We start from the raw sequence: 7502 nt of genomic DNA on the forward strand, positions 1-7502 counted from the left end.
GAAAATCGGACCCCGAACCCGATTCTGAGAAAACCCACTGGGGACGCTCCTAGTGACCTGACGGACGCACCCTAGAAGTTTCAGAGCCCTCGGGCTACGTTTTGTGGAGTTACGGCTAGTTTAATGAGAGGCTAAATTCGGGCCTAAATTCCATTGAAAACATGCCCGCGCAAAATCGCGATTTTCCGAAAATCGGACCCCGAACCCGATTCTGAGAAAACCCACTGGGGACGCTCCTAGTGACCTGACGGACGCACCCTAGAAGTTTCAGAGCCCTCGGGCTACGTTTTGTGGAGTTACGGACAGTTTAATGAGAGGCTAAATTCGGGCCTCATTTCCATTGAAAACATGCCCGCGCAAAATCGCGATTTTCCGAAAATCGGACCCCGAACCCGATTCTGAGAAAACCCACTGGGGACGCTCCTAGTGACCTGACGGACGCACCCTAGAAGTTTCAGAGCCCTCGGGCTACGTTTTGTGGAGTTACGGCTAGTTTAATGAGAGGCTAAATTCGGGCCTAAATTCCATTGAAAACATGCCCGCGCAAAATCGCGATTTTCCGAAAATCGGACCCCAAACCCGATGCTGAGAAAACCCACTGGGGACGCTCCTAGTGACCTGACGGACGCACCCTAGAAGTTTCAGAGCCCTCGGGCTACGTTTTGTGGAGTTACGGCCAGTTTAATGAGAGGCTAAATTCGAGACTAAATTCCATTGAAAACATGCCCGCGCAAAATCGCGATTTTCCGAAAATCGGACCCCGAACCCGATTCTGAGAAAACCCACTGGGGACGCTCCTAGTGACCTGACGGACGCACCCTAGAAGTTTCAGAGCCCTCGGGCTACGTTTTGTGGAGTTACGGCTAGTTTAATGAGAGGCTAAATTCGGGCCTAAATTCCATTGAAAACATGCCCGCGCAAAATCGCGATTTTCCGAAAATCGGACCCCGAACCCGATTCTGAGAGAACCCACTGGGGACGCTCCTAGTGACCTGACGGACGCACCCTAGAAGTTTCAGAGCCCTCGGGCTACGTTTTGTGGAGTTACGGACAGTTTAATGAGAGGCTAAATTCGGGCCTCATTTCCATTGAAAACATGCCCGCGCAAAATCGCGATTTTCCGAAAATCGGACCCTGAACCCGATTCTGAGAAAACCCACTGGGGACGCTCCTAGTGACCTGACGGACGCACCCTAGAAGTTTCAGAGCCCTCGGGCTACGTTTTGTGGAGTTACGGCCAGTTTAATGAGAGGCTAAATTCGGGCCTCATTTCCATTGAAAACATGCCCGCGCAAAATCGCGATTTTCCGAAAATCGGACCCTGAACCCGATTCTGAGAAAACCCACTGGGGACGCTCCTAGTGACCTGACGGACGCACCCTAGAAGTTTCAGAGCCCTCGGGCTACGTTTTGTGGAGTTACGGCCAGTTTAATGAGAGGCTAAATTCGAGACTAAATTCCATTGAAAACATGCCCGCGCAAAATCGCGATTTTCCGAAAATCGGACCCCGAACCCGATTCTGAGAAAATTCACTGGGGACGCTCCTAGTGACCTGACGGACGCACCCTAGAAGTTTCAGAGCCCTCGGGCTACGTTTTGTGGAGTTACGGCCAGTTTAATGAGAGGCTAAATTCGGGCCTCATTTCCATTGAAAACATGCCCGCGCAAAATCGCGATTTTCCGAAAATCGGACCCCGAACCCGATCCTGAGAAAACCCACTGGGGACGCTCCTAGTGACCTGACGGACGCACCCTAGAAGTTTCAGAGCCCTCGGGCTACGTTTTGTGGAGTTACGGCCAGTTTAATGAGAGGCTAAATTCGGGCCTCATTTCCATTGAAAACATGCCCGCGCAAAATCGCGATTTTCCGAAAATCGGACCCCAAACCCGATTCTGAGAAAACCCACTGGGGACGCTCCTGGTGACCTGACGGACGCACCCTAGAAGTTTCAGAGCCCTCGGGCTACGTTTTGTGGAGTTACGGCCAGTTTAATGAGAGGCTAAATTCGGGCCTCATTTCCATTGAAAACATGCCCGCGCAAAATCGCGATTTTCCGAAAATCGGACCCCGAACCCGATTCTGAGAAAACCCACTGGGGACGCTCCTAGTGACCTGACGGACGCACCCTAGAAGTTTCAGAGCCCTCGGGCTACGTTTTGTGGAGTTACGGCCAGTTTAATGAGAGGCTAAATTCGGGCCTCATTTCCATTGAAAACATGCCCGCGCAAAATCGCGATTTTCCGAAAATCGGACCCCAAACCCGATTCTGAGAAAACCCACTGGGGACGCTCCTAGTGACCTGACGGACGCACCCTAGAAGTTTCAGAGCCCTCGGGCTACGTTTTGTGGAGTTACGGCCAGTTTAATGAGAGGCTAAATTCGGGCCTCATTTCCATTGAAAACATGCCCGCGCAAAATCGCGATTTTCCGAAAATCGGACCCCGAACCCGATTCTGAGAAAACCCACTGGGGACGCTCCTAGTGACCTGACGGACGCACCCTAGAAGTTTCAGAGCCCTCAGGCTACGTTTTGTGGAGTTACGGCCAGTTTAATGAGAGGCTAAATTCGAGACTAAATTCCATTGAAAACATGCCCGCGCAAAATCGCGATTTTCCGAAAATCGGACCCCGAACCCGATTCTGAGAAAACCCACTGGGGACGCTCCTAGTGACCTGACGGACGCACCCTAGAAGTTTCAGAGCCCTCAGGCTACGTTTTGTGGAGTTACGGCCAGTTTAATGAGAGGCTAAATTCGAGACTAAATTCCATTGAAAACATGCCCGCGCAAAATCGCGATTTTCCGAAAATCGGACCCCGAACCCGATTCTGAGAAAACCCACTGGGGACGCTCCTAGTGACCTGACGGACGCACCCTAGAAGTTTCAGAGCCCTCGGGCTACGTTTTGTGGAGTTACGGACAGTTTAATGAGAGGCTAAATTCGGGCCTCATTCCCATTGAAAACATGCCTGCGCAAAATCGCGATTTTCCGAAAATCGGACCCCGAACCCGATTCTGAGAAAACCCACTGGGGACGCTCCTAGTGACCTGACGGACGCACCCTAGAAGTTTCAGAGCCCTCGGGCTACGTTTTGTGGAGTTACGGACAGTTTAATGAGAGGCTAAATTCGGGCCTCATTTCCATTGAAAACATGCCCGCGCAAAATCGCGATTTTCCGAAAATCGGACCCCGAACCCGATTCTGAGAAAACCCACTGGGGACGCTCCTAGTGACCTGACGGACGCACCCTAGAAGTTTCAGAGCCCTCGGGCTACGTTTTGTGGAGTTACGGCCAGTTTAATGAGAGGCTAAATTCGGGCCTCATCTCCATTGAAAACATGCCCGCGCAAAATCGCGATTTTCCGAAAATCGGACCCCGAACCCGATTCTGAGAAAACCCACTGGGGACGCTCCTAGTGACCTGACGGACGCACCCTAGAAGTTTCAGAGCCCTCAGGCTACGTTTTGTGGAGTTACGGCCAGTTTAATGAGAGGCTAAATTCGAGACTAAATTCCATTGAAAACATGCCCGCGCAAAATCGCGATTTTCCGAAAATCGGACCCCGAACCCGATTCTGAGAAAACCCACTGGGGACGCTCCTAGTGACCTGACGGACGCACCCTAGAAGTTTCAGAGCCCTCAGGCTACGTTTTGTGGAGTTACGGCCAGTTTAATGAGAGGCTATATTCGAGACTAAATTCCATTGAAAACATGCCCGCGCAAAATCGCGATTTTCCGAAAATCGGACCCCGAACCCGATTCTGAGAAAACCCACTGGGGACGCTCCTAGTGACCTGACGGACGCACCCTAGAAGTTTCAGAGCCCTCGGGCTACGTTTTGTGGAGTTACGGACAGTTTAATGAGAGGCTAAATTCAGGCCTCATTTCCATTGAAAACATGCCCGCGCAAAATCGCGATTTTCCGAAAATCGGACCCCGAACCCGATTCTGAGAAAACCCACTGGGGACGCTCCTAGTGACCTGACGGACGCACCCTAGAGTTTCAGAGCCCTCGGGCTACGTTTTGTGGAGTTACGGCCAGTTTAATGAGAGGCTAAATTCGGGCCTCATTCCCATTGAAAACATGCCTGCGCAAAATCGCGATTTTCCGAAAATCGGACCCCGAACCCGATTCTGAGAAAACCCACTGGGGACGCTCCTAGTGACCTGACGGACGCACCCTAGAAGTTTCAGAGCCCTCGGGCTACGTTTTGTGGAGTTACGGACAGTTTAATGAGAGGCTAAATTCGGGCCTCATTTCCATTGAAAACATGCCCGCGCAAAATCGCGATTTTCCGAAAATCGGACCCCGAACCCGATTCTGAGAAAACCCACTGGGGACGCTCCTAGTGACCTGACGGACGCACCCTAGAAGTTTCAGAGCCCTCGGGCTACGTTTTGTGGAGTTACGGCCAGTTTAATGAGAGGCTAAATTCGGGCCTCATCTCCATTGAAAACATGCCCGCGCAAAATCGCGATTTTCCGAAAATCGGACCCCGAACCCGATTCTGAGAAAACCCACTGGGGACGCTCCTAGTGACCTGACGGACGCACCCTAGAAGTTTCAGAGCCCTCGGGCTACGTTTTGTGGAGTTACGGACAGTTTAATGAGAGGCTAAATTCAGGCCTCATTTCCATTGAAAACATGCCCGCGCAAAATCGCGATTTTCCGAAAATCGGACCCCGAACCCGATTCTGAGAAAACCCACTGGGGACGCTCCTAGTGACCTGACGGACGCACCCTAGAAGTTTCAGAGCCCTCGGGCTACGTTTTGTGGAGTTACGGACAGTTTAATGAGAGGCTAAATTCGGGCCTCATTCCCATTGAAAACATGCCCGCGCAAAATCGCGATTTTCCGAAAATCGGACCCCGAACCCGATTCTGAGAAAACCCACTGGGGACGCTCCTAGTGACCTGACGGACGCACCCTAGAAGTTTCAGAGCCCTCGGGCTACGTTTTGTGGAGTTACGGCCAGTTTAATGAGAGGCTAAATTCGGGCCTCATTTCCATTGAAAACATGCCCGCGCAAAATCGCGATTTTCCGAAAATCGGACCCCGAACCCGATTCTGAGAAAACCCACTGGGGACGCTCCTAGTGACCTGACGGACGCACCCTAGAAGTTTCAGAGCCCTCGGGCTACGTTTTGTGGAGTTACGGCCAGTTTAATGAGAGGCTAAATTCGGGCCTCATCTCCATTGAAAACATGCCCGCGCAAAATCGCGATTTTCCGAAAATCGGACCCCGAACCCGATTCTGAGAAAACCCACTGGGGACGCTCCTAGTGACCTGACGGACGCACCCTAGAAGTTTCAGAGCCCTCGGGCTACGTTTTGTGGAGTTACGGACAGTTTAATGAGAGGCTAAATTCAGGCCTCATTTCCATTGAAAACATGCCCGCGCAAAATCGCGATTTTCCGAAAATCGGACCCCGAACCCGATTCTGAGAAAACCCACTGGGGACGCTCCTAGTGACCTGACGGACGCACCCTAGAAGTTTCAGAGCCCTCGGGCTACGTTTTGTGGAGTTACGGCCAGTTTAATGAGAGGCTAAATTCGGGCCTCATTCCCATTGAAAACATGCCTGCGCAAAATCGCGATTTTCCGAAAATCGGACCCCGAACCCGATTCTGAGAAAACCCACTGGGGACGCTCCTAGTGACCTGACGGACGCACCCTAGAAGTTTCAGAGCCCTCGGGCTACGTTTTGTGGAGTTACGGACAGTTTAATGAGAGGCTAAATTCGGGCCTCATTTCCATTGAAAACATGCCCGCGCAAAATCGCGATTTTCCGAAAATCGGACCCCGAACCCGATTCTGAGAAAACCCACTGGGGACGCTCCTAGTGACCTGACGGACGCACCCTAGAAGTTTCAGAGCCCTCGGGCTACGTTTTGTGGAGTTACGGCCAGTTTAATGAGAGGCTAAATTCGGGCCTCATCTCCATTGAAAACATGCCCGCGCAAAATCGCGATTTTCCGAAAATCGGACCCCGAACCCGATTCTGAGAAAACCCACTGGGGACGCTCCTAGTGACCTGACGGACGCACCCTAGAAGTTTCAGAGCCCTCAGGCTACGTTTTGTGGAGTTACGGCCAGTTTAATGAGAGGCTTAATTCGAGACTAAATTCCATTGAAAACATGCCCGCGCAAAATCGCGATTTTCCGAAAATCGGACCCCGAACCCGATTCTGAGAAAACCCACTGGGGACGCTCCTAGTGACCTGACGGACGCACCCTAGAAGTTTCAGAGCCCTCAGGCTACGTTTTGTGGAGTTACGGCCAGTTTAATGAGAGGCTAAATTCGAGACTAAATTCCATTGAAAACATGCCCGCGCAAAATCGCGATTTTCCGAAAATCGGACCCCGAACCCGATTCTGAGAAAACCCACTGGGGACGCTCCTAGTGACCTGACGGACGCACCCTAGAAGTTTCAGAGCCCTCGGGCTACGTTTTGTGGAGTTACGGACAGTTTAATGAGAGGCTAAATTCAGGCCTCATTTCCATTGAAAACATGCCCGCGCAAAATCGCGATTTTCCGAAAATCGGACCCCGAACCCGATTCTGAGAAAACCCACTGGGGACGCTCCTAGTGACCTGACGGACGCACCCTAGAAGTTTCAGAGCCCTCGGGCTACGTTTTGTGGAGTTACGGCCAGTTTAATGAGAGGCTAAATTCGGGCCTCATTCCCATTGAAAACATGCCTGCGCAAAATCGCGATTTTCCGAAAATCAGACCCCGAACCCGATTCTGAGAAAACCCACTGGGGACGCTCCTAGTGACCTGACGGACGCACCCTAGAAGTTTCAGAGCCCTCCGGCTACGTTTTGTGGAGTTACGGACAGTTTAATGAGAGGCTAAATTCGGGCCTCATTTCCATTGAAAACATGCCCGCGCAAAATCGCGATTTTCCGAAAATCGGACCCCGAACCCGATTCTGAGAAAACCCACTGGGGACGCTCCTAGTGACCTGACGGACGCACCCTAGAAGTTTCAGAGCCCTCGGGCTACGTTTTGTGGAGTTACGGACAGTTTAATGAGAGGCTAAATTCGGGCCTCATTTCCATTGAAAACATGCCCGCGCAAAATCGCGATTTTCCGAAAATCGGACCCCGAACCCGATTCTGAGAAAACCCACTGGGGACGCTCCTAGTGACCTGACGGACGCACCCTAGAAGTTTCAGAGCCCTCGGGCTACGTTTTGTGGAGTTACGGCTAGTTTAATGAGAGGCTAAATTCGGGCCTAAATTCCATTGAAAACATGCCCGCGCAAAATCGCGATTTTCCGAAAATCGGACCCCAAACCCGATGCTGAGAAAACCCACTGGGGACGCTCCTAGTGACCTGACGGACGCACCCTAGAAGTTTCAGAGCCCTCGGGCTACGTTTTGTGGAGTTACGGCCAGTTTAATGAGAGGCTAAATTCGAGACTAAATTCCATTGAAAACATGCCCGCGCAAAATCGCGATTTTCCGAAAATCGGACCCCGAACCCGAT

The sequence above is a fragment of the Halichoeres trimaculatus genome, unplaced genomic scaffold (assembly GCF_033239565.1).
Source record: "Halichoeres trimaculatus isolate MK-OKI-2021-1 unplaced genomic scaffold, fHalTri1.1 fHalTri1_scaffold_7, whole genome shotgun sequence".
Taxonomy (NCBI): Eukaryota; Metazoa; Chordata; class Actinopteri; order Labriformes; family Labridae; genus Halichoeres; species Halichoeres trimaculatus.